The 19,514-nt window shown below is 43.0% G+C and overlaps 1 long non-coding RNA gene across 1 annotated transcript in view; it reads left to right on the top strand.

Annotated features, from left to right (window-relative positions):
• The window catches only part of LOC148126247 (uncharacterized), a 279,757-nt gene that overhangs the window by 168,934 nt on the left and 91,309 nt on the right, over nucleotides 1–19,514 (top strand). The window lies entirely within an intron of this gene.

The raw sequence follows: 19,514 nt of genomic DNA, 5'->3' as shown, positions 1-19,514 counted from the left end.
CTAGTTGGTTGATGTTCTGATGTTCGCTGTTTTTGGTGCCTGCATTTCCCAATTGACTGTTGCTGACCATCGTTATTCTTGGATTGATGTGAGTCTATTACTGAACTGTTTTTGATATTGGACTTTGTTATTGGATTATCCCTGGACTGAAAACTGACTGCTTTAACTGTGTATGACTTGGACTGCTTGTTGGACTTTGCTTAACCATTTACTGGAAGTAAAAACCTATATTTTACTATACAGTGTATCCATGTGCTGGTTGTGTGTTATTCCTCATCACTCTCACTTTGTCTCCCTGTGTGCACTCATTCTTCTAACGGGGAATTACCTCAACACTGGTTGTGGGCCCAGGCCATACCAGGCTCTGATAACTGAGAGTTGGTGTGAATGCACAGTACTGTATACAGACAGCTGTTTACTGTTTAATTGTGGTTTACTGTCCTGGTAAAGATGGCACAAGACCCCTCAACAAGTCTATCACTGATAACCTGGTTGGATGGAACAAGCTATGTTTCCTATGAAGTGCAGTCTACTTCTGCGTAAGGAAGGGTTATGGACTGTAGTTCAAGATCCACCAGATGTAAATGCTTGGGATCCAGATGATGAGGATGATGCCAAGAAATTAGCTGACTTTAAACGGAACAACAAACGAGCTCTTTGTATAATTGGACTAACACTGAATGACCAGCAGCTAGTCCATATTCATGGAGAAGAGTCTGCTGCTAAGTGTTGGGAGAATTTGAAGAGGATTTATGCTCGTGACAGTGTAGGTGTACACATACATCTTACATGTAAACTGTTTAGAGCACGTCTTCTGAAAGGTGGAGATATGTTAGCTCATCTAAACTTCATGAAAAGAACTTTTCAGGAGCTACATGAAAAGGAACTGATATTTTCAGAGCTGCATCAAGTTTACATCATTCTTTCCTCATTGGATGAAAGTGATGATGATTACGTATCTTCACTGGAAGTCCTGACCAAAGATGAACTGACATTGACTGACATAACCGGAAGGTTGTTAGAAGAAGCAAGAAGACGACTAGATAGGGACCAACTGAGGAAGGAACAACCACAAGAAGAGGATTTGTGTTCAACTGCCTATACTGTTGGGAAATGTTTTCTTGTGGGGCTAGGGGACATATAGCTAGATTCTGTAAGAAGGGAAAACAACAGAATACTGGTAATCGCCAGAAGGCTAAGAAGAATTTTGATTTAGCTATGTCTAGCAATTCAACTGTAAACCATGATTTGTGGGTTGTTGATAGTGGAGCATCGCAGTGCATTACTAAAGATAGAGGTTTGTAAAGATGTGTACAAGTAAGCAACATGTATCATTGGCAAATGGATGGAAGATGAAAGTGTCTGGTGAAGGTACTGCATATTGTTCATGTATAAATGAGCATTTATCTATGTTATATGTACCTAAACTGAAATTTAATTTGTTATCAGTAAGGGCTTTAGTTAATATTGGTTATGTAGTAACCTTTAGGGGAGATAACTGTATAATAGAGAAAGAGGGCAAAAGTGTTACTGCTACTTTAGGGAATGATTTATATGTGATACATGATGACCAGTTGCAGATGGCTAACTCAGTTTATAAGAATGTTAAGCCACATGACGAATGTATACATTTACTGCATAGACGTCTGGGGCACATTAATTTCAAAATGCTGAAGCAAACTGTTGAATTGTCAGAGGGAGTAAAATGAAAACCCTGTAGCAAGTACTTAAACTGTCATGCCTGTAGCCAGGAGAAAAGCAAGGTTACTCCAGCAAACAAACTAAATGGGTTTAAGACCAAAGAACCTTTAGAGGTTATATTTGCTGACATAATTGTTCCTAAGAAACCCAGTTTGGGAGGTGCCTGTTATGTTTTGAGTATAATGGACCATTACTCACGGTATGGTTTCTGCTATTTAATGAAAAACAAAACAGAAACATTCCAACATTTCTTTAACTGGCTAAGATTTCCTGAGAGAAAAATGAGGAGTAAAGTAATTACTTTAGTTACTGATAACGGGACTGAGTTTATTAACAAGAGATTCCAAACAATGCTAAAATTGGCTGGTGTTGAGCATAAACGTTCTGCACCTTAAAGACCACAACATAACTCGTTTATAGAATGAAGAGGACAAACATTACAAGCCATGGCTCGCACTATGTTATCTGATTCAGTTTTGCCTGAAATACTGTGGGGTGAGGCCATAATGTGTAGCAATCATATGTTAAACAATGTGGTGAATACAACAACTGGTGAATTGCCATTCCCTCATTGGCATGGCAGAAAACCAAATTTAAGTTATTTACACACATTTGGAGCTCCAACATGAGTGCATATTCCCTCACAAGTAAGAATGAAAGGGCAACGTAGAGCTAAGAAATTATTTTTCATAGGTTATGAAGCCAATCATAGATCATTTAGATTCTGGGATCAAGGCACAGCTCATTTTTATTGTAGCGCTAGTGCAAAATTTCTTGAATACGTTGGGTGGGATAAACTGGAACAGGAATCCAGCAGTGATATTATTATTGACACGCCAATAGTCCCTAAAGATGAATTAAGTAAACCACAAGTAGCCATTAAAGAGGAAGAACAGGCACAGGAGGAAGTAGAAGAACAGGCACAGGAGGAGGTAGAAGAACAGGAGCAGGTGGAACAGCAAAGTCCACCAGTTAGCCCTGTATTACTTAGACGTTCAACCCGAGTAACACAACCACCTGATATATCAGGCTAGTGTTGTGTGCCAAGTGAATACAGTTCCAAATAACTATAATGAACTAAAACTGTATCCTGCTAAGGATCAGGCTGCTTGGCAGGAAGCAATGGATAAGGAACTGAAATCCTTACAAAAACTGGGGGTATATGAAAATGTCAGGTTACCACGAGGTGAACAAGCCATAGGGTGTAAATGGATTTATAAGCTAAAGACAGGTGTAGATGGGACTGTTATCCATAAAGCCAGGTTAGTAGCACAAGGGTTCAATCAGACAGCAAACGATTACAATGAGGTGTTTGCACCTAGTCTGAAGGCTACTACATTACGAGCAGCATTAGTATGGGCAGCTAAAGAGAAATACATTATAAATCATTCAGATGTAGAGATGGCATATTTGCATGCACTGTTGCAAAACACTATATATTTAAAGAAACCTTTAGGTCTCAAAAATGATAATACAACTGATTGCTGGAGATTGAAAAAGAGTCTTTATGGCTTGAAGCAATCAAGATATGAGTGGAACCAGTGTATAGTTAAGGAATTAACTAAGGTAGGTTTTGTAGCTGGCATGGCTGATCCATGTTTGTTCAAAAGAGAAAGTAATGGTGTAATTTCATTTTTGCTATTGTTTTCTGATGACATAGCATTAATCACCAAAACTAAACAAGAAGCTACTAAAATAATTTCACTGTTAAAGAAGAAATTTAAGATAAAACAGTTAGGAGAAATTAAACAATATCTTGGATTAAAGATAGATAGAACTAGGGGAGGATACAAAGTCTCACAGGCAGATAAAATTAACCAGTTACTAAAAAGTTTTAAAATGGAACTTTGTAAACCAGCTAAAACACCAATGAGCCAGGAGTTTAGCCACAGTGATGTTCAAAGTCCTGTTTTTGATAAGAACATTTATCAGTCCTTGATTGGTAGTTTATCTTATCTCAGTAATTGGTCAAGGCCAGATATAGATACAGTGTTAACCAATTAGCGAGGTTTAATGCTGAGCCAACTGAAAGGCACTGGCAAGCTGCTAAGTGTGTGTTAAGATATCTGAAACAAACAATGCATTATGCATTGTATTTGGGGCCTAAGGATGAACTGAGTTTAACTGCATATGCTGATGCAAGTTTTGCTACAGACATAAATACACGTAAATCTATGTTAGGTACTGTAGTATTATTAGGAAAAGTGTTGATTGGATGGAGGTCTATTCGACAGAAACTTCTAAGTTTGTCAACAATGGAGGCTGAATTGTCATGTTTATCTCTATTATGTACAGATTTAGTTTACTATAAGCAACGATTGATTGATATGGAAATTGATGTAACAGATTCTATTGTTGTTTATGAAGACAACCAATCAGCAATACAAATGGCTTCCAATCTTGCTGTAAAGACAAGATCAAAATACACAGATTTAAGACATTTAAATGTGAGACAATGTGTGCAAAGTAAAATGATTAAACTGGAATACTGTATGTCGGAAAATAACATCGCAGATCATTTTACAAAAGCCCAAGGCTCTGTAAAGCATAAGGCTTGCTGTGAGGATTATGGAGTTAGAATGTAAGGTTGTATATATTGTCCTACCCAAAGGGGAGCATGTTAGGAATGTAAGTCACCTAACAGTTGGGTTGGAAAATATATAAACCAGGATAGACATTTTAATACTGTCTCTTTAAGGGAATGCTAAAAGTGTAATTGAGTGTGGCTCCTCAAACGGCCTTAAGATGGAGCTAGAAACCTGGGTTGTTCTGTTGTTGCTGAGAGTGTGTTCCTACATTTCCCTATTGACTGTTACTGATCATTGTTATTCTTGGATTTGATGTAAGTCTTACTGAACTTTTTTTGATACTGGACTTTGTTATTTGGATTATTCCTGGACTGACAACTGACTGCTTTAACTGTGAATGACTTGGACTGTTTGTTGAACTTTGCTTAATCGTTTTACTGGAAGTAAAAACCTACATTTTACTATACAGTATATCTGTGTGCTGGTTGTGTGTTATTCTTTACTACTCTCACTACGTCTCCCTGTGTGCGCTCATTCTCCTAATGGGGAATTACCTCAACAGCCCCATGGAAGGAAATATCTATGGACTTCATTGTTGAACTACCTGAGAGCGGGGGGCGGGGGGGATGACACAGTCATCTGGGTTAGCATGGATTTATTTTCCAAGCAGGTGCACTTTGTACTCTGCTCCAAGATCCCCTCTGCAAAAATGCTCACCAAACTGTTTATCCAACATGTATATAGGTTACATGGGGTTGCTGACTACATCATTTTGGATAGGGGGGTACAATTCACCTCCCACTTCTGGAAGGAATTCCTGAAATTGTTAGGTTCTACCCAGGGTCTAAGCTCCACCCACCACCCTCAAACTAATGAGGCTTATGAATGTGAGAATTCAGCGCTGGAACTGTACCTCAGGTGCTATGTAAACTACTAGCAGGACAATTGGCTCAACTTGCTGCCTTTTGAAGAAGTCGCTTTTAATAACTCTATCCACAGTAGCACCAGCTTCACCCCATTTAAAGTTGCTTCTGGTCAGGATTTTGTACCCATCCAGAACTGCCCCAGGAGAAACCCCAGATCCCTTCCTGTTCTGACCCAACCCTGTTACCAGCAAGAAAATCTCAAACAAATGCAGCAACTCAAACCTTCACAGCTTTAATCTACAAATAAACTTCTTTGTAGATAAAAGATGGCTTGCATCCAATTAGTCCAACCAGAAAAACCTTGACAGAATTCTTCAGATAAGCCGGAGTCTCTACACACAATGCTGGGTCCTTAGAGCGTTTTTGCCTTTGCAGAAACCAGGTTTATATTCCCTAGAGGGAGGGGCCATTATGTTGCATCCTTACTCCCGAGTTGCCTGTGCTGCTCCAGCTGTTCTCTTCTATGAATCATCTTGCACTCACACGCACTTGGCACAGGCTCCTCGAGAACCTCCTCATCACTGCTGCCAGCCCCCACAATCCCTGAAGGCAGCAGTCCATTCCCTGATGGTCCCGGCCCCTCATCTGAGTCCTCGCTCTCCTCCACCGTCTGCACCTGCTGCTGGCTAACCACAACACTTCCTTATTGGAATAGATTGAATGGCTTCAATGTATTTGGTCCGTCATCCGTAAGGCACTAGATGAGGTACATCAGGCCCATAAAAGACAGGCTGACAAGAAAACAGCAAAACCGAAAGAATTCTAAGTAGGTGACAGAGTTTTCCTATCTACCAAGTACTTACAGACCACCCAGAAATCAAAGAAACTGGGGACCAAGTATGTAGGCCTTTCCCCATTGTTAGGATTTTAAATCCAGTCATGGTACAAGCTAGAGCTGCCCAAAATCCTCAGGCGGATCCACCCTATGTTTCATGTTAACTTGTTGAAACCTGAGCATGTATCTTCTATTCGACCAGGTCAACCTGCCTCTCCAATTCCCCTCCTCATCAAAGGTGAACAACACTTTGAGGTCAAAGAAATCCTGGATTCCAGGAAGCATAGGGGGAAAGTGCAGTATTTGGTGACTTGGAAACAATTCCCTCTCTCACAGTCCAAATGGGTGAACACTCGGGATGTCCAGGCCCCTAAACTCCTACAACTGTTTCACACTAAATACAAACCATAATGTTATTTTACTCCCATATATGGTAGATTCCTTCTAACCTGTTTATTTTGTCTTATATTTCTTCCTTAGGGTTAACGCCCCTACTACAGGAGGGCTGAATGTCAGCCACATCTCCAGCCTGGGTTTTCCCTTTGATGCTTGCTTGCTATAGACTGCCATAGTAATGGGGAGGGGGGGATGTCACTGGGATTTGGGAAGTGTGCTGGTGTAAGAAATGTCCATGTGAACTAAAAGGGAGGTTTTCTCTCAAGAATACTGTGCTGCTGAATGGAGTTGTTTACACCCAGTCAAGACCAACCATCCTAGAACTCCAGATGGATGAAAAACATCTGATGATGTGCCCCACATGACGCTATATGGGATGTGGATTGGACATTCAGCCTGGGTCCCCGGGGGGAGAGTTTGGGGAAACTTTCATTATGTAACTTTTGCGCCTTTTGGCTCAGATCTTTGCTGCTATCATTTTAAACTCAGTAAAAGTGTCTCTCCTCTACTTCAATGGAGTTGGGGGTTTTCTTTTTTGGGTTTGAAAGGAAGCAGGACTGACAAGTCAATACAGGCATTTTTTTATTGACTCATCAGTACCAAACTTACAATAACACGGTTAAAATTGGAATGAAATATAGGATCTTGTAGTATAGATTATTAGAACAGTCTAAAAATTAAGCTCGCCGACATCATCTATGGGTTTTTGTTAGCACCTGTTAATGATAAATATTCACTCTTGAGAAAAAAAATTACAAGTATTATGTGAACTGAAATTGAAAGATGTAGTCATATTAAAACTGGGCAAAGGCTCTGGATGTCAGTCCCCCATCCATCTTGAATAGGATTTGGGCCTGCCACAAGGGAGGATGGATGCTATGGGAATGAAAGTAAAGTGAGAAAGAAGGATAGCCACAACAACATTCTTTTACCAGCAACCCTAACCCAGCAATGAAGCCCCGCAGCTGCGGCAGCAGCCTCGCCACCTTCTGCGGTAATATGACCCCGAGGCCTAGCAGACTGATCGAGCCTGGGGATTGGAGGCAGACAGAGAGGCACCCCCAGGCCAATCCAACAAGCTCCAACAGCTCCTCTGGAGATGCCGCCTGCAGAGCAGATTCTTCCCGGATGGGCTTTTTACCCAGGACACGGGTGGATCCAGTACCAGTGGATGCCAGCTCCAGGGCTGCTGCCAATTCCCCCAGCCGCAGCTGCTCCCCCTCCAGCCATTGCTCCAGGGGTGGGATTCTACAGATTCGCACCTATTCGCTAGAACTGGTTGTTAACATTCTAAATAGTTTGGAGAACTGATTGTTAGAAGAAATTACTGGCCTAATCCTGTAAGGAAGGCAGGAAGGAAACATTCTGGTGTTCCTTACAGAAATTTCCTCTCCGTTAACCCTTACTACATTCTTGGCAGGACTACACTTCCTGTTTCAGGAACTTCTCTGGAGTGTTTTTTCCTCCTTTGCTGGTACTTTGCTTGTGTGGAGTGACCATTCAAAGTTATAATGGCACTGAAAAAAGTGACTTATGGCCATTTTTCAAACTTATGACTGTTGCAGCATTCCCACAGTCATGAGAGGCCAGGTGAGGAGATGCGTGCCTCAATGTGAGTGATGTTGAGTTGGCCATGCCCAGCCAGTCACATGACCACCAAGCCATGCCCACCAACTAAGCCATGCCCACAGAACTGGTTGTTAAAAAATTTGAATCCCACCCCTGCATTGCTCCACCACCATTCCTGGTCACTTTTGATGGCACCCCTGGCAAACTGGCCTATTTTCTCAACCGGATTTCAGCTGACATTGATCATTATGGTGCACAATACCATTTGGACGAGGACCTGATGATAGCCATTTCAGATAACATGAAGGAAGGGGAAGTGTCTATGTGGATCATCCAACTCTACAATGAAGGAGCTCCTGAGTTAGGAGATGTGGATGAGTTTGTGTGGTCCTTTATATATATAAAGACATCCTGTGATCTCCGGAACTAAAATTACATTTATTACAGTTACTAAGCTTTCATCAGCCTCTGCTGACATTGTCAGAGTATTAAGCTACCATTACAGAGACCCAGACTGAGGAGGGAGGAAATGACAAAAGTTAAACCTCCATCTACCAACATGACTGAAGCAAAAACAACAGTTACTTACAGGTGAGAGGCAGTTGGAAGGCCTATTACACATGCAAGGGCTAAATTGATTAATGATATATAAAGGCATAGATCTCTGTAATGGTAGCTTAATATCTGATGATGACAGCAGAGGCTGATGAAAGCTTAGTAACTATAATAAATATAATTTTAGTTCCAGAGATCGCAAAATGTCTGTTTTTTGTTCTGACCTTCCCTTCTTTTTTGCAACCACTGATAAAACTTAGTCCACATTTCATAATAATCTGATTCCCCCTTGTTTTTCAATTCTAAGGTTAGCCTATTCGATTCTGCACAAGCCATTATTTTCCTTATTATCTCTCCTTCTGGTGGTATGATTTCGTTCTTCCAATATTTTGTGTATACCATTCTCGCCACTGTCAATACATGCATTATTAAACATGTTGTTCCTTTCCTATAACCTTCTGTCATTATTCCTAAGATCATAGAATAACAGAGTTGGAAGGGACCTTGGAGGTCATCTAATCCAACCACCTGCTGGAGCAGGAGAGCCTATTCCAAATATTAGCCTCTACCTAGGATCGAACTCACAGCCTTCTGATTGTGGGGTGAGAGCTCCATCTCTAGGCCATCATGTTATAATAATTCTATAATAATATATATATAATAATGAGAAATAATTCTGGCTTAAATGGAATATGCTCTTTCACCATTTGCTCCACCCATGTCTGTATCAATCTCCAAAATTTTCTTGCATAGTTACACCACATGTGATAGAATGTACCTGTATAATATACTCCATAGCCATTGTTAATTTCCTATTATTTGTCCAGAGATTTTGCCATTTGACCAGTTCGATGTTATATCTGAAATTTTTTGCCCATGCCACCATTGTTTCTTTAACATGCTCTTCTTCTAATTTATTTTCTGATAGCACTTTAATTTGTCTTCAGTCCCTATCAGAAGTTTGTCCAGTATTGTTAGATCTTTGTTAATACTGTCCTGGGCATATCTTGTCTGTATTTGTAAATAGGACCACCACTCCAAATGTACCCCTTGTGCTTTCCTTGCATTTGTGCAGTCCTTGAGAGCATGGTTCCAAGACCTGGTGAATTGGGAAGAGGTTGAAGCAGAAATTAAGGGACTAGAACAATGCAGCCACTCACCTAAAGAGCTGGTGTGGGAGTTTAGAAGAATAGCTGGAAGACTGCAAGGTTGGCCTGAAAGGCTCTTTGTCCAATACTTCCAGGAAATATTGGACCTGGAGCTGAGGAAGGTATACTCAATCAGAGGTGTGCCAGACCGAATCCAGGATTGGTATCAGGTGGCAGTGGCAATGGATTAGATCAATGCTCACCATAGGACTACTCAAGAGAAAGCACGCAAACGCCAGCTGGGCAGATGGCCGACCATGAACCACCAAGCCAAAGCCAGCTACCGGCCCAACCATAAAATGCTATCGATGCAGCCAGCTCGGTCACAGAGCTTCCAAATGTCTTGCGCCCACACCCGTCCCTCAAGCAAGGACAACCGCTGCACATAAGCTGAAACAAACTCCCCGTAAACCGCCTGAGAAAGAGAAGTGCATAAGCATGCCTCCCATCCCTGTCCTATTGATTCTTTTTATTTTTCTTATATGTATCCATTTCATGTATTCATAACTATGTTTATACTTATACCTGTTATCTTATAATCGCTTGATAAAATAAAATAAATAAATAAAATAAAGTTCGGCTGACAGGCTGTGGAGGATTTCCCTCCCCCACTTGATGGGGGCAAAATTCTGGCTCTTGAAGAGATCGACTCTGGAGTGGAGATGAAGACCTGATGGTAAATGGAGCCATCTGCCCTTTCTCCATAAAGACTTGCATAAGGGTGCCTGGCACTAGAACCCAGGGGGAGCTTGAAGTCATAGTAGACACCCAATGCCTAATCAGCCCCCAGATGGTTCAAAAGTTGGTGATAAAAATCACACCCCTGAACCATCCTATCTATTTTGAACAAGTAGACAGTTTACTGATCAGGGTGGAAGCCGCAACTTCAATCACCAAATCCGTAAGGCTGGAGATAGGACGATATTGGGAGATACGATTTGTGGTTCTTCCAAAAATGATAGAGTCACTCATTTTCAGATTGGCTTGGCTAGACAAGTGGCCCCCTATCATTACTTGGGAAGGTGGATACCATAAAATAAGGATAGGAGTAGGACCTGAACCTTCCCCCTTCTGTACAAAAGCAAATGGCCTTTAGGATCCAGGGGTGACAACCAAAGATGTACCCCCAGGTTGCCCACGCACACCAAAAGAGTATCAGGATTTGGCAGAGGTGTTCAGTGAGGAGGAACACAATGTACTCCCTCCTCACCGATCCACAGACTGCACCACTGAATTCATCCACAGGGCAAAACTACCTAAACCAAAGATGTACTCAATATCCCCAAGGGAGATGGATGAACTGTGAAAACACACAGACTCCAATTTAGCCAGGAGTTCATTCAATCAGTGAATTCATGAGTCATTGCCCTGGTGTTGTTTTTAAAAAAGGAAGATGGGTAGGTGTTGTGCCTCCGAGGTTTGAACCTGGTCAGTCAGCAGATGTAGGCTCGAGTGATGAGGAAGATCTGGCACTGAGATTCAAGCCTGCATTATTGAGCGACATTGAAGGGAGTCAGGAGGAAGAAGAGGACTTGACTCTGAGATATGAGCCTGATTTACTGGAAGTTTCAGAGTCATCTTCCTCCCCTGAATCTCCCTCCCTGATTGAACCTCAGGTGTTGTTAACAGATAATCAGGAGAGCGTGCCGGAGTCATTAGTTGAAGAACAAACCGAGCAATGTTGGATAGACGCACGGCAAAGACGTAAGCAGAAACGGGCCATCCAACGAACACAGAAAAGAGACTGACACACCCCTTAGGGAATATAAGGAAGTGTGCTAGCTCTGAATTCCTGTTCGAAGCAAGGTGTCATTTCAGTTGGTGTTACGTCTGATACACTCGGCTGCAGTGTCTTGATTTATGGTTAGTTCGGACTTGCCAGACAGATTCCAGGAAGACTGCCAAGGACCGTGTAAACAAAAGCAGTTAACTCTGCCGTGTCTGAGACTGTCTGTTTGAGCATTTGTACTTTGGAACTTTGGACTCTCACCTGTGGATACAGGTGAGACAGAACAGGTAGGGGTGGGGGTGGGTTTGAGACTTTGCATTGATTTTGTGGGATAAACGCATCTGTATACAAAACACCTACCCCTTTCCTCAAATGAAAGACCTACTAAACCATTTGGCAAAAGGCAATATATTTACCAAATTAGATCCATGAGAGGCATATTATCGAGTCTGAATAAGTAAATGCAATGAATGGAAAACTGTGTTCAATTGCCCACTAGGCAGTTTTCAGTTCAGCGATACCTTTTGGACTTCAGGGAGCCCCATAGTATTTATGCAACTGATAAATAAGGTACTACATGAGCATCTCTACAAGGGGGTCCTGGTTTACTTAGATGACATTCTCCTCTTCACTGAGACCATGGAAAAGTTTTGTGACTAGGAGGTTTGAACCTGCTCTGTCAGAAGACATAGGCTCGAGTGATGAGGGAGATCTGGCATTAAGGTTTGAGCCTGCCTTGTTGAGTGACACAAATGGGAGTCAGAAGGAATAGGAAGATAGGGCATTGGGGTTTGAACCTGCTGTGCTAGAAGTTTTGGAATCCTCATCCTCTCCCGGACCTTCCTCATTAGTTACACCTGTGTCGGCAGATAATCAAAAGAACGTGCCAGAGCCCTTGGATGAAGATCAAACCGAAGAATCTTGGTTTGATGCAAGGAAAAGACGTAAGCAGAAACATCAAGCACAAACTGGAAGGAGACGTCGAATCAGGGACTAAGTAAGAGACTGACACGCCCCTTCAGGAAATATAAGGAGGCATGTTAGCTCTGAAGCCCTGTTCGGATCAACTTTGTTAATTGCGTTTGCAGTTTGGAAAAAGTTTTCTGTTTGCCGTTCGGCTCTGATTTATAGTTCTGCTCGTTATCTAAATTTGCTGACAGCTTCTGGGAAAACTGCCAACGATGAATTCATCCAAAGGAAAGTTAACTCTGTTGTTCTTGATATTGTCTGTTTGTGTTTTTTCCTTTGGACATTTGGACTCTCACCTCGTGGCCACAGGTGAGACAGAACATTTTTGATCCCCTAATTCCATTTTCTGACTAAAATGGAGCAAAAACAGCTAGAGCAGCAGCAGCAGTTATCTCAACTGTTGCAAGATAACCAGGTTTTGCAGCAAGAAGTCACCCAGCTGGTTAACCATCTTACGCTGATGCAAGCCCCTGCTGCTCCTCCTGCCCCTCCCCATAGGAAATGCCCGGTAGCTGTGCTGGATAAACTCTCTGGACAGCCTGAAATGTTCCCGGCTTTATGGGGCAGTGTCAATTATTTATGTCTCTGCGGCCCGAAGATTTCCCTGATGACCGGGCTCGGGTGGGGTTTGTTATCAGTCTTTTGTCAGGTTCAGCTGCTAGGTGGGCCACTCCTTTATTGGTGCAAAATAGTCCTTTACTAACGGACTATAGGGCTTTTGGCACCATCTACGCTCGATGTATGAGGACCCCATAAAAGCTCAGACCACTGCCAGATGATTAAAGGAACTTCGCCAGGGGAAATGCCCATTGCAGGAGTTCATTTCAGAGTTTCGTCTGCTCTGCATGGACTCTGCATGAAATGAGGCAGCCCAAATGGACGCTTTCCAAGATGGTCTGGCAGAGGAAATACAAGACGAGTTGGTGCACATGGAGCCGGCTCTAACCCTGGATGCTCTGGTGGTGCAATGTTTGCGCATTGATGCCCGGCTTCAATGGTGCAAGACTAGATGCCCAGTTCCAGAGCAGCCCTCCCCTTCAAGGCCACATCAACATCCTGTGCAACCAACGCCCCAGGTGTCCCACAGTGCCGTGGCAAGAACCAAGGAACCGATGGAGTTGGGTGCGGTCCGCCCTCGTTTGACGGCACAAGAACGCATGCGGAGATTCCAGGGAGGCTTGTGTCTGTATTGTGGGGGGTCTGGACATTTTGCAAGATCCTGTCCTGGTAAATGACGGGGGGCACGAAAGCCAGTGCCTGAATCTAATCTTGTACAGTCGGGGAAACAAGGTTGGTCTGGTCTTGGGGAAACTCTAAGCCAGACAAGTATCAAACAACCGCCCGAAGTAGCGGAGGTGAACTCTGGTCCTCCCCAACATTTGCTTTTGGACACACGGGTTTGCTTGCAGTCCCGGTTGGAGGAGATTCCTGCGGTTGCATTAGTGGATTCGGGGGCTACGACCAATTTTATGGACCGGGCTTTTGCAACACATTTTGACATTCCCTTGGTTGCAGTGGAGCCTCCCATTAAGGTGGAAAAAATTGATGGGCAGGAACTGCGGGCTGAGCCTATTCGTTTTGCTACTCAGCCGGTACGCCTGGTCATTGGGGACCATGAGGAGGCGATTAGTTTTTACATCACATCGGACCTCCATCTCCCCTTGTTTCTCGGAATGGCTTGGCTATGGTTGCACGATCCTCGGGTAGCATGGGCACAGAACGCCATTTCGTTCCCGAGTCTCCAGTGTGTGGACCATCTACGACATGCCTATGCTGGTCAAGACATCGCTGCCCCCCTATCTCTGTACCTCCTGAACTATCTGACTTTTCAGATGTTTTTAGCGAGAAGGAGGCGGATCGGTTACCCCCGCATCGACCCTATGACTGTCCTGTGGACCTAATGCCCAATGCCATCTGTACCCAAGGGCCATCTGTATTCTATGTCTGAGCCCGAATTGGCTGCTCTTTGCGATTTCTTGGACAAGAACTTGGCCCGGGGGTTTATCCGGCTGTTGTCGTCTCCTCTTTCCGCTCCCGTCCTTTTTGTAAAAAAGAAGACGGGAGATTTATGTTTGTGTTGTGACTACAGCTGGTTGAATGCTATTACGGTGAAGAATAGTTATCCTTTGCCACTCATTCCAGAGTTGATGGAGCGGTTGAGGGAGGCCACTATTTTCACCAAGCTCAATCTTCGAGGGGCCTACAACCTGGTGCGTATGTGCAAAGGAGACGAATGGAAGATGGCATTTGGTACTCAATACGGCCACTTTGAATATACCGTGATGCCATTTGGGTTAACCAACGCTCCCGCGGTCTTCCAGCATTTGATGAACGATATATTACGGGACATGCTTGATCGGTTCGTGGTGGTGTACCTGGATGACATTTTAATCTATTCTAATTCCAGGGAAAGCCACCTTCGCCAAGTCCGGCAGTTATTACAACGTCTTCGGGAGCATAAACTCTATGCAAAACTGGAGAAATGCCTCTTTTTCCAGACTTCCATAGAGTTCTTGGGGCATATCATCTCTCCTGAAGGCATTGCCATGGACCCGCAGAAAGTAGAGGTTTTGTGTAGTTGGGAACCCCCTCATCAAGTGAAAGATGTGCAACGTCTCTTGGGGTTTGCTAATTATTACAGATCATTCATCCCAGGTTTTGCCAAGCTGATGGATCCCATCACCCAGCTCCTTCGCAAGAAGGTCCCGTTCCAGTGGGAACCCCCGCAGCAACAGGCCTTTGAGGCTATCAAGAAAGCCTTCATTGCAGAACTGATCTTGAGGCATCCTGATCCCCATTGTCCGTTTGTGGTGGAGACAGATGCATCCAATGTGGCCATTGGGGCGGTGTTGTTACAAGCCCCAGTGGATGGCGCACCTCTTTTTCCATGTGCATATTATTCACAGAAACTTACTACTTCTGAGCGCAATTATACAATCTGGGAAAAAGAGTTGCTGGCCATCAAGGCTGCGTTTGAGACCCGGCGACATCACCTTGAGGGGGCTTGGCATAAGGTGGAGGTTCAGATGGACCACCGTAATCTGGAGCATTTGACCACTGCTAGGAAGTTGAACCAATGACAGATCCGGTGGTCATTGTTCTTTGCTAGGTTCAACTTTTTGGTCACTTACATTCCCAGTGGTCAAAATCGGAGAACAGATGCTCTATCCTGTAAACCGGAGTATCTTTGTCCTGAGGACCCCCTTCCTCCACGTACGATACTGCCACCGGAATCTTTGGCCGTTCTCCAGGAACCGGTGGGTTTAAGGGCTTGGGTAGAGAGGCGCAGCGCTTAGACGATTGGTCGCAGCAAAGAATGGGGGAAATTGGACTTGACTCCCCATGGACTCTGGAGGAGGTTTACTACGACATCGGGGCCAATTGTACATGCCCACCAGAACACTTAGAGCCCTCATCATGACCCAATGTCATGACAACCCAGCTGTGGGCCATTTTGGGTTCTTTAAAACCCTTCATCTGGTCACAAGGACTTTTTGGTAGCCTCGAGTCTGGCATGACGTCTTCGCCTATGTCGCCTCCTGTGTACCGTGTCGGCAAGCAAAAGCCGCATCGGGTGCGCCTCCTGGTCTCCTTCAACCACTACTGACTCCGACCCGACCCTGGGGGGCAATCTCCATGGACTTTTTAACACATTTGCCCTCTTCGTCGGGTTATATGACGGTACTTGTGGTGGTTGATATGCTAACCAAGATGGCCCACTTTATCCCCTGTCGGAAGTTACCATCGGCTCGTGTTACAGCCCAACTATTTCTGCAACATGTATTCCATTTGCATGGCCTACTGGACAGAGTAGTTTCGGATCGCGGTGTCCAGTTTACTGCTCAGTTCTGGAAGAGCCTAATGACTGCATTACAGGTGCAAGTATGTTTGGCATCGGCGCACCATCTGGAGACCGATGGCGGGACTGAGAAAGCAATTGGCATCCTCGCCCAATACCTCAGATGTTTTGTCAACCATCGACAGAACGATTGGGTGACCTATCTCCCCTTGGCGGAGTTTGCCTTTAACAATTCTCAGCACACCTCCATGCACATGACGCCTTTTTATGCAAATGTGGGTTACCATCCAAGGTTTTTCCCCTTGTCGAGCTTGGATTCCCTGGTTCCAGAAACACGAGACTTTTTATCTGAACTACATTCCGTGCACCAATTGATTTCCCATTCTCTATAGTGACAGTTATCAACCCAGTAACTGTTCAGCTGAGTCTCCTTTGTTTGCTGGGGAAAATGCATCGGGTTTTCCATAGTAGCTTACTAAAGCCAGCTGTTACTTCCAAGTAAGACCCAACAATTGACCAGTGCCCAAAGCAATACTGGTCCAGGGGAAGAACATTATAAGATAAGAAGATTCGTGATTCTAGATTACATAGAGACTTACAATATTTAATTCAATGGAAGGGATACTCTTTGTCTGAAGCCATTGGGTAAAAAGTTGGGATATAAAAGCAGATAGATTAAAACACCACAACTCGAGGCTGGCTGGACACTTTGGTTTCTAAAAACCTTCCATTTGACATGGCATCAATTCTGGTAGCCAAAGATGAAAGCCGATGTAGAAGACTATGTCAAAAGCAATTTCATGAAAAAAATCTCCCGATAAGCCAACACCCCCCACCCCCAGGGGAGGAAGAGGTGGTTCGTTGCAGTATATTTATTTAACCCCATCACTTGTTTCATTTCAGGACATTATCATCACTTGAGGGGTGGCAGCCTGTCAGCCCCCCCATCCATTTTGAATCAGATTTGGGGCTGCCACAAGGGAGGATGGGTACCATGGGAATGAAAGTAAAGTGAGTAGGAAGGATAGCCACAACAACATTCTTTCGCCAGAGCTCAAAGCCAAGTCGCTGGAGTTTGGAGGGGAGTGACTGGACTTGGTGGGAGTTCAGAATGGAGGTGGAGTGGAGAGTGTGATTTGAGGGTCATCAAAAAAGAGGGCTGGGTGTGAGTTTAATATAGCAGGGGAAAACATGAGAATTCAGATTCGGATTTCCCCAGATGTGCCAATATGACTTCTCTAATAAATTCTTATTTGGATGGACTTTGTCTCTGAGTGCTGAATTGAGATGGAGAGTTTGGTTGGAATGCTGACATTGGAGCTGTTGTATTAGACAAACAGAAACAGAAAGTTTCTTTAATTTTGAATGACCTAACAAAGTTCCAGAAAAATTAATAATCTCAAAAGCATTAGCATGACGGAAGAAAGAATAAGTCGACATTTACATATGATGTTCTTGTTGAAAACCATTGATGAAAAGACCTACAAGAAGTTAAAACCTAATGGATTCATGATGCCACAAATGTATCGACTACCAAAAATGCACAAGCCGGCAGGGCCGGTTAGACCCATTTTAGCTACGTGTGGCTCTGCTTACCACCAAGTTGCATTTGACTCATGATATCCTGGTGCCTGTGAGAAGCTAATAAAAATATTAACGGATTCGTTTGAGCTTGCTAATAAGTTGAATTCCATGAATGTGAATGATTCAGTCTCTCTTCACAAATGTCCCACTTCATGAAGCAGTTGATTGTGTGCGCAGTTTAGTGGAATCTAACTGTATATCAATTCCTATACCAGTAGAAATGTTTAAACAGACAGTGCTATTTTGCATGGAAAATGTCTCTTTCCATTTTCTTGGTCAGTCTTATCAGCAGATTGACGGGGTTGTGAGGGGAAGTCCTTTAGGCCCAATTCTGGCAGATTTATTAATGTATATGATCAAATCATTGTCATCTGATCATATATCCAGGTTATATTATAGATACTATGTGGACAATACAGTGATCTTCTGTCCTTCAAGATACATTGATGACTTGCACCATCTAAACAGCTGTCACTCCAATCTGAAGGTTACCATCAAACATTATGAAGTAGATGAACATTTACCCTTTCTGGACATATTGATCATCCAAAGGTGTTATGGTTCCATTAAAAGAACGTATACAGGAAATTGACATGATCTGGCCAGTATCTGAATTTTTCAAGCTTTGCACCAATTAAATATAAACATGTGCTGGTATGGATACTGTTTATATAAGCATATTAAATATGCACTGAGGACTGCTTAAAGGAAGAATTAGAATTCCTAACCCAAACCCTGTTTAAATGGCTATTCCAACTCATTTCATTGATAGACACAGTAAAATAAAAGACCAAAAGCCAGCAGTTCCAACTGTCAGTAAAAATGAAGTTTTTATTGAGCTGCCATTTAAGGGGGATCAACATGCCTGATGACTCAATGCTTAAATACCTTAACTGAAACAACATTCAGTATGGTGAGCTTCATGTACTGCATCAAACCCAGAAGCTACCGTTACCATTAATTAAGAAAGCACAACCTATCAGCGCCAAAGCCCATTGTATTTACCAATTTGTGTGCAATTGCAGAGACAATTACATCGGCAGAACTGATAGGTGTTTGGCTTTCAGAATGAAGGAGCATTTTCCAAAATGGGTCCAGACAGCTCTGAGTAATCCAACAGCAATAGCAAATCATGGCCATAAAATGCCCTCCTCAGCCATCGTGAGACACATACTAACTACAGGTCACTAAGTCGACCCAAGCAAAACATTATCCCCCAACAATATTTTGTGTAACCTATGTGCTATATATTATACATGACAGGATTGAATTTGCTATAACTCTAAAATTTGAGAGTAGAAGTCATTTAATAACATGAATTTTTCTTTTCACTTCTCCATTTTGTCCCTAGAATTTTAACCATAATAGCCTGAGGGAGAATTCTTGGGTCTATGAAATCTTCCATGCCTATTTGTGAAGCTTTAGCTGCTTTTTAAAAAATCTACTTCTTATTGAAATGTTATACTGAAAAAAGCAAACAGCTTTGTGAAAAAAAATCTTCATATAGGTTGCAGGAAAGGTGTCTCAAAATGGATTTTCTTTACATATCTTTCTTTAAAGATATATTTTAAGTGATCACAGAATACCAGATGTGCTATTGTTTATGCCTAAGGCTTAAAATAAGTAATTTCAATGCTTTTAGACACAAAAAATAGATGGGGCAATTGATTTTGTTCATCAGATCATACTCCCTGCTCAGCGCAAGTTGTCACATTAACGTGTCCTTGGCAGGTGGTTGTGTAGTCTCTGCTTGAACACATAATCACATAAAAAGAAGCACACTGCTTCTCAGTAATTGGTTCCACTATTGAATGATCCCACTGTTAGGAAGTTTT

This window comes from Pseudonaja textilis, chromosome 3 (genome assembly GCF_049901715.1).
Source record: "Pseudonaja textilis isolate UNSWEBS1 chromosome 3, rPseTex1.2, whole genome shotgun sequence".
Lineage (NCBI taxonomy): Eukaryota > Metazoa > Chordata > Lepidosauria > Squamata > Elapidae > Pseudonaja > Pseudonaja textilis.
The sequence above is the reverse complement of the archived record's forward strand: the minus strand, read 5'-3'. Positions and strand labels throughout refer to the sequence as shown.